Below are 7,722 nucleotides of genomic sequence, written 5' to 3'. Positions count from 1 at the left end.
CAGTATCTACCGATCTAGTGTGACCCAGAGCCTGTGTGATGGAGGAGCCGCCCCAAAGGATCCTGCAGCGACCTGTTTGTCCACAATCCTTTCTTGGAGTCCACTTCTGGAACTGCAGGGGCAGTGCTTGTGTGCAGAGTCCTGGAACAGCAGCACTGCCAGGGAGCCCCAGCGCCTGCTGTGTCCAGAGCTGCTCTTTCCACCGCCACACTCTCCTCCTGAGCCCTTCTGGTGTTGTAAGGCCGGAGTGCTCCAGCAGCTTGGCCACAGTTCTCCCGTGTGGCCATCCTGTGACAGCAGGCAGGGGAAGGCACTGGGCACTGCTGGGACAGAGCTCGCCATGCTCCAGAGCAGCATTTGTGTCATGGAAGGAGACCCCCTCAGGGCAGTGCCTTAAGGCTTAGGTCTTCTTCCAAAGTTTCTCTCAAGAACATGCAGGCTCTGGCCATGTCCACCAAAAATTACCCTGTCCCGTATTTTTAAGCTGCTTTTTAAGCTCCAGACTAGCTGAACGAGAAGACATCCACTGTACATTTAATTGAGAAAGATGTACGCAAGACGCACCAGCTGGGGACTGATGCTGCCAGCAGGTTCAGCACCCCAGGGGAAGAAGAGGGCAGCCACCCTCTCTGGCTGGAAGCCTGTCGGGGCTTCAGCGTTTCAGCTTTGGTGGCCCCAGGCTGCTGCGGAGCCGTAGTCCAGTCTCTGGGGCTGCAGGGACCCATGCCAAGGGCTGTGTGGAGGGAGCTGGGTAGGGGCAGGGCTGCAGGAGGTGATTGCAGGGCTCTGACCCCAAGCAGAGTGGCTGCAGCACTCGCGTTTGACCCCCAAACCTTGCCTCATCAGTGCCTTTACGGTAGCTGGAGATCCTCATACTTACACATGAGGAGTTGCAGGCGTGATCTGTACCAGCAGTGGCTTAGGAACCCGGACCGGGGCTAAGCCCCAGCAAAAGCCTTTGCACAGAGCTGTTGCTCTGCAGCTCCCCGGCTTGCCTCCCAAAACTCCTCATCCAGCAAAACCTCCCACGCTTATGCGGAGCTTTGATTCTCGGGGCTCCGCTGTTCCTCTTGCTGATGCTAATGCCCTTGGTGGCATCAGTTCCCATAATCACGGATTGCTATGTAAAATATTTATTGCAGGACTGATCCTTCTGAGATTGTTATCCTGGATGAAATGTCACAAACGACCATATGGAAGGCTCTCACTTTGAAGACAGAAACCCTTTGAATCCAGGGAGGAAAAAGGTAAAGGATTGCATGTGATAGTGACCGTGCTCCTCTGCAAGCGACGGCGCACGCCTACGCTTTTCCCATGCTTTGGCCGGCAAAGCTGAGCAAACGGCCTGTCCCTGGGAACAGGCAGGGAGGACCGTGGCATGCAAACCAGCTCCTCTCTGCTGGGGTGGTCCCCCGAACAGGGCTGAATCAGCAGCAGCTGGCAGGTCTTCCACTGATGATGCTCTCCCTCTTTTTCTCTTCCCTTCGCCTTTCCCCACTCCCGCTTTTCACGTTTAGGAATCTTGACTTTGAAGGAGAGGAGTGAGAGCGTGACTCGGGGATGTGCCAACGCAGACAGAGGGAGAAAGCGCTTTGTTTCAGTTGGAGGATTCCTATTAAAGCCATGCAGATGTTTTCAGTTATCCTTGGTGTGCTTCAGGCATTCAGTATCTCTAGACCAGCAAGCTGAGGGGAACGTCACAGTCAAGGGGAGTTTGGTGGTGTTAAGGCTGTGTGCGTACGTGTGTGTGGGGGTGTGGGTTTGTAGTGGTAGAGGGACTGCTACTGCTTTATCATTCAGTGCTCTTCTTTTAATACCTAATTCCTCCTCTTTTTTTTTCCTCTTTTTTTCAAATGTAAACTGGGAATGTCCAAAATAATTTTCTGTTATATTTGATGCATTCTCCACTTTCTTCTTCATCACGACCAGGTTTTTGGTGTGGTTTGGGGTCCTGGCTTTAATTCACTCTTATGTCTCTTACTGGTACGAGAGGGATGCCCTCTGTGGCAGGGCAGCATAGAGAGCGTCCGAGCAGTTGGCCTAAGGTGAAAGAAAAGCATTTGCTCCCTGCGCTCCAGTTTTAACTCTCTTGGTTGGTTTGGTTTTGGGTTTGTTTTTTTTGCTTTGGCTCTGCCATCAGCCTGGGAGCTGCAAAATGCAGAACTGCCACCTTCTTGTCCCCTGGCTGTAAACTGCCTCTAAGGGAGCACTTCAGGTATTTGATTTTGAATACACCATATGGTCACAGGAGCGGCCAGATGAGACCTGGGGCTCTGTGTCCCTGGGCTGCTCCCTCTGTTGTTTCTCCACTTTCCTTCTGTATTGGATCTGGCTGAGTTGGAGTTCCTTTACCCCACAGCAGCCCTCGTAGTGCTGTGCTCTGTACTGGTAGCTAGAAAGCTGTTGATAACACAGCAGTGTTTTGGCCATGGCAGACAGCCAGAGCACACCCACACACCCAGGCATCCTCCACGTGGAGGCCACTTCCCACCTTGGCTGGCCAACGCAACGCGCTGCCTACCTTCTTCAAGGACGTCAGCGGTTTGATGCTGACGAAGCCCATCTTGTTCTTCTGGACATGTTTCAGGAGGAAAGCATCCTTGGCCAGGTTCTCGTCAGAGAGGTGGAATTCCACCTGGGACACAACCCTCCTGGCCAGCTGCCGGTCAGGGACAGAGTAGCTGCAGTCCAAGAGATCAGCCCCCAGAACATCGCTCGCATCGCAGAAGCTCCCGGCAAAGCAGCAGGGACACGGGTGTGACTTGGTGGCCTTTGGGATGTGCAGCACTGCCCGGTCCCAGCCACAGCAGTGCAGATGGCAGAGTCTTGAGGAGCGGGGTGGCTCAGCTGCGCTCTGAAATGAAACGGAGTTTTATACTTTTAGAAGCGCGCTTGCCTTCATGCCCCCAGCATCGGTCCCTGCCACAAGTTACGCAGCACATGGCCTTGCACAATCTTGCAGCCAGAGGTGCCTCACGAACAGAGCGCAATCTCTTTGATTACCAGGATACAGGCCAGGAGAGATCTTTGGCCTCCGGTTCACGGCAGTTGTCCCGACTCCCCCAGGCCACACACTGTTCACACAGCGGGAGCGAGAGGCCTGTGTCCTTGGTACCCTTGGGGTGTCCTTGCTAGCGCCGAATCCTCCAAGCATGAGGAGGGGATGTACTAACCCCATCCCTGGGGTCCCGTAGAGCGCAAACAGCCCCAGCGCCCCGACACCGGATGTTGGGCAGAATCCAGTCCTTTTCTGGGAGCACGCGGCGGCGGGTACCGTCTCCTCCGGGGTGTCACGCACCCAGGGAAAGGGCCACCCCCTCCCAGGGGGATCCAGAGCTGCTGCTTTTCCCAGCAGGAGACTGAAAGACCTGACAGCACTACTGGAGCGAGGGCTGGGGGAAAGCGTGCCACCGAGCGACACCGCATGACCTTCCTTCGTGCCCTCGAGGTCCTTTTTCCTATTTCTGCCTCGCTCCGGTCAACGCAGCGAACAGAAGCGCGGGCAACGGTCACAAACGCATTTGCCACCTGGCGCAAGGAGGCTGCGGCTGCAGCTTGGTCCCCGCTTGGCTCGGCTGAATCAACTTGTTGTTCTTCCCCCACTGGAAAAATACTGTTGAAGGCAAAGAGCATTTGCACCGCAGACCCCAAGAGCCGCCTGTAGGCCCCGGGGGCACCCCAGCCTCCCTTAACCCTTTCCTTCCCCAGGAGGAGCTGGGGAGGCTCTTGGGGGTGGGGCGGAACACAGGAGCCCCCGCATTCCTTCCGGGGAGATGCCAAAGAGTCCTTGGCAGCCAACAGCCAGAAGGGACCATGGCACGGCCACCAACGCAGCTCCCACTGCCTGGGCCCTGGGGCCCCCCGGCACCCCAGCTTTTCCAGCGATTTGTGCTCCCCAAAACCTTCTACCCTCGAGGCAGGGACCAACCCCAACCCCTGCAGCCCAGGGACGCTCTTGGGGGGCAAGAGCAGAGGTGACTGCCGGCCATTGCTCCTGTCTCATTCTCTCCGGCTCGGCCAACCTGTGCCGCCTTCCCGCACGGGAGCAGCCCTTCCCTGCACCCCGGGCCCCCCAGGCACCACCAGCAGGTATGGCACCCCAGTCTGCTCTGGCCCCTTCGCCATCCCCATCACACCCGTTCCCCCGGCACTTTTCGCATGGGGGTTCAGCAAGCCCCGGTGAGCATCCTTGCCCTCGCCTGGGCGGCGCGTGCCCAGTAAAGCCCATCTGCAGAGAATTCCCCAAATATTTGGGGCCACCTCTCCCCTTTCACCTCCTAGATGCGAGTCTCCTCCCCGATTTGCAACCCTGTCCCACCAGCACAGCGGCTCACCCCGTGGGGATCGCCCCGGCCACAAGCTCCCCACGCCCCTGGCCCAGAGCTGGGGGATGTCGGCCATCGGGGCCGGCTCAGCGGGTGCCCCTGGACAGCCACCCCGGCCCAGCACGGTTCCCCCTCACCCACACAGGTCTGCAGAGGGCTCCATGTGGCTGCCTCTTCGACCCCCGGGTCTTCTGCATCCAGTGGACAACCACCGACCTGCCTCCACCGGCCAGCGCCACGCTCGGCCAAGGCGCCGCTTCTCTGCCGGGTGCTGCCCTGTGGGGTCCCGGGGGCTGCGGGGCCCCCCAGGGCCAACCATGATACCTCACACCCTACAAAAATCAGAGGAGTGGGGTGGCCCCAGACCCTCTGGAGCTGCCAGTGTCCATCCCTGGCTACCAGCACAGCGAGGGGCAGCTGGCACAGATCAACATCCCCAGCACGGCCACCCCTGTGGGGGCACCCCTGGGCGGCGATGTCCACACCAGCCCCTGCGCTGCCACCAACAACGAAGCCCTTGGGGACACTGCAGGCGATCTTGCAGTGTCCGAGGAGATGGTCCTGGAAGAGGCCCTAAGGCTCTTCGGTTGCTCCCTGGATGGAGTGGGGGTCAGCCAGGATGCTCCCAGCAGGAGCTCCGTGCCCGAGGACGCTGGTGGCACTGGCGCAGACACCCCCAACTGCGACTTCAGCTCGCTCTCGCTGCCTGAGGAGATGCTCACCCCCGACTACTGCATCCCCGAGCTCAGCGACGCCATGCTGAGCCTCAAAATACTCAACGGCGGCGGGATGGAGCCCCAGGAGCCGTGGCAGGATGCGGGGATGGACCTGCCACCGTCCCCACCTGCCACGGCCGGCAAGCGGAGGAAGAGGCAGGCGCAGAGCTCCTTGCCAATGGCACCCAGCAAGCGCAGGGCTCTGGCAGCCAACGTGAGGGTGTGTGTGTGTGGGGGGGATTAGACAGGGGTGAGAGGGATGGAGATGGGGGGAGTGGGGGGGGTGGGAGAGGAGGGGTGGGGTATATGGCAGGGGGGGTGGGCGGGGGTGGCTAGGGAGGGGTTAGACCAGCTTGGATGGGACCTTTTCTCTTGTCTTTTTAATTAAAAGCTCCTTCTCCAGAACTGCTCGGTGCCTGTGTGGGACGGGGAGGGAGCACAGGGGACACCAAGAAACAGCCCCCAAGAGGTGCAAAAGCCCCACTGAGCCCCAAATCTGAGCCAGCAAGCCACGAGGGGAACCCAGCCACCACCAGGGCCCAGTCTCCACCAGCTGGGCAGGCGATGGTGGGGGGGTGGGAACGGGAACAACTTCCCTGTCCCCTTCCCCAGGGGCAGCAGCCCTTTGGTGGGGAAGCCAGGACAGACAGGTCCCTGCAGGACTCACGGACACGGCCCCACGCAGAAAGCAGCACAGTGCCCCTGCGACAACAACAGACCTTGGGGGCCGGGGGGGACACGGGCACACACGACAACAAGGGCTGCAAGGCCTTCGTCTTGAACACCACCAGCGTCCCCTCCAGCGGGGACAGGGCTCGGTGCACAGCCCTTCAAAGCCTCAAGACCATCACGGCCTTCCTCGGGTCCCACTGACCTCAGCCCCCAAGAGCCCAGCTTTGCCTCACTGACACAGCAACATAACCCCAAATCACCCCAAGAATGGCGAGGGAGGGAGCTGCAGGCCAGGCACGGACCCTCCTCCACTTCTCTGGCTGCACCTTGGGCAGCTGTAAGACCAGCAAGGAGGGAGAAAAAATCAGAAGGAAAAAAAAAATAAAATCACTGCACCGGCCAGAAAGTGCCTGAAAACTTCATCCCTCTTCATTGCCCATTTCCCATGCGAGCTCCACAACCTGGGAGCAACGCAGCCAATAGAACCTTCGAGAAGCAGACTCACAGCCTGCTGCAGCTGGCCCTGCTCGAGCAGCCGAGGTGGGCTGGATGATCTCTAGAGGTCTCTTTCAGCATCCATTCTGTGCTGCTGTGACTCTGTCTCTATCATGGTTTAAGCTATAAAAATGAGAGCTATAAAAATGGAACGCTGTGTTAAGAGCACAAGGCTCTGCTAGCAACGACCTTGCTGTGGCTCCTTGCTGTGCTGAGCCCAACCGCGTTTTTAAGAGTAGATTCTTAGTGTGAGCAAAAGTGTGATTATTTTATTTTGTAATTTATGTAAATAAAGTGTGTTTGGTTTGTTTTTTTTTTTAAATAAGACTCTTCCAGAGCTCAGGTCAGGCTGAACCTGAGGGAAAGGGGCAGACCCTTGCAGAGGGCAGAGCCACATCATGATAGGGGGGCCAGCAGGATCAGGGGGCCATGCGACACCCCCTGCTCACGTCCTGCCGGCTCCAGGAAGATGGTTGCACAAAGGACTCGGGGCGCAGCTCCAGGGACAGGGGTTTGGTGACCTGGCTCCAGCGCCTCTGGGGCCAGGGGCTAGGAGCTGTCGGGGGCTTCGGAGCTGTCGGGGGCTTCAGGGCTGTCAGGGGCTTCGGGACTGGGGGCTGCAGCCCTCCGCTTCAGAGGGACGATGCAGACGCTGTTCTTGGCCTCTTTGACTCTCCACCACCGGCCAAGCCTGCAGATGAGAGAGATGGGGGCTACCCTCCGCCGAGCCCTTGGAGGAGCAGGGGGGGGCTGTGCCCCTGGGCAGCACCAGGGAGGGGGGACAGTACCGGTGCTGCTGTCCAAGGCCAGCCACCAGGAAGTCACCGGCTGCAGAGAACTTGAGGCTGTTAACAAAACCCACCTGGAAGGGACAGGGCAGGGTGAGGGGCTCTGGCAGCCTCCTCCTGCCGCCCAGGGAGGGGAGCCCCTGCCCAGAGATGCCCCAAGCCCAGCTCCAATCCCCCACCTCCCCATCCATACCAACGGGATGTCCCAGAGGGGCTCCAGCTTCCGAAATCCCTCACCGCACTTCCAGAGCTTCACGCTGGCGCTGTGGGAGCCTGGGGCAGAGAGAGAAGACTGCCATGCACTCCCACCCAGGTAAGGGAGCAGGACGCCCCCCTCTCCACACCCCCACTCCAAAGCAGCTGCCACACACCTGTAGCCAGGAGGTCCCTGTTGCGCAGGGCGGCCACTGCTGAGATCCAGTATGGCTGCTGCAGGCCCTGGGCATCCTGCATGCCATGTGCCTGCCGGGCCAGTGCCAGCGGCTTCTTTTTCGTTAGCCCCCACAGGGCTAGGGACCTGCCAGGGAGGGAAGGGGCGAGGGGGCCGAGGGGGGCACCGCCTGCGCACCCCAGGCACCACCCCGGCCCTGTGCTCACCCGTCATCGGCGCCTGACACCATGTGCTCCTCACTGATGAGCTGGATACAATCGATGGAGCCCCTGTGAAGAGAAGGGGCAACTGCCATCAGTTATGAGCATGCTTTGGGATCCTATTTAGGAGACAAG

Source organism: Accipiter gentilis, chromosome 4 (genome assembly GCF_929443795.1).
Source record: "Accipiter gentilis chromosome 4, bAccGen1.1, whole genome shotgun sequence".
Taxonomy (NCBI): Eukaryota; Metazoa; Chordata; class Aves; order Accipitriformes; family Accipitridae; genus Astur; species Astur gentilis.
The sequence above is the reverse complement of the archived record's forward strand: the minus strand, read 5'-3'. Positions refer to the sequence as shown.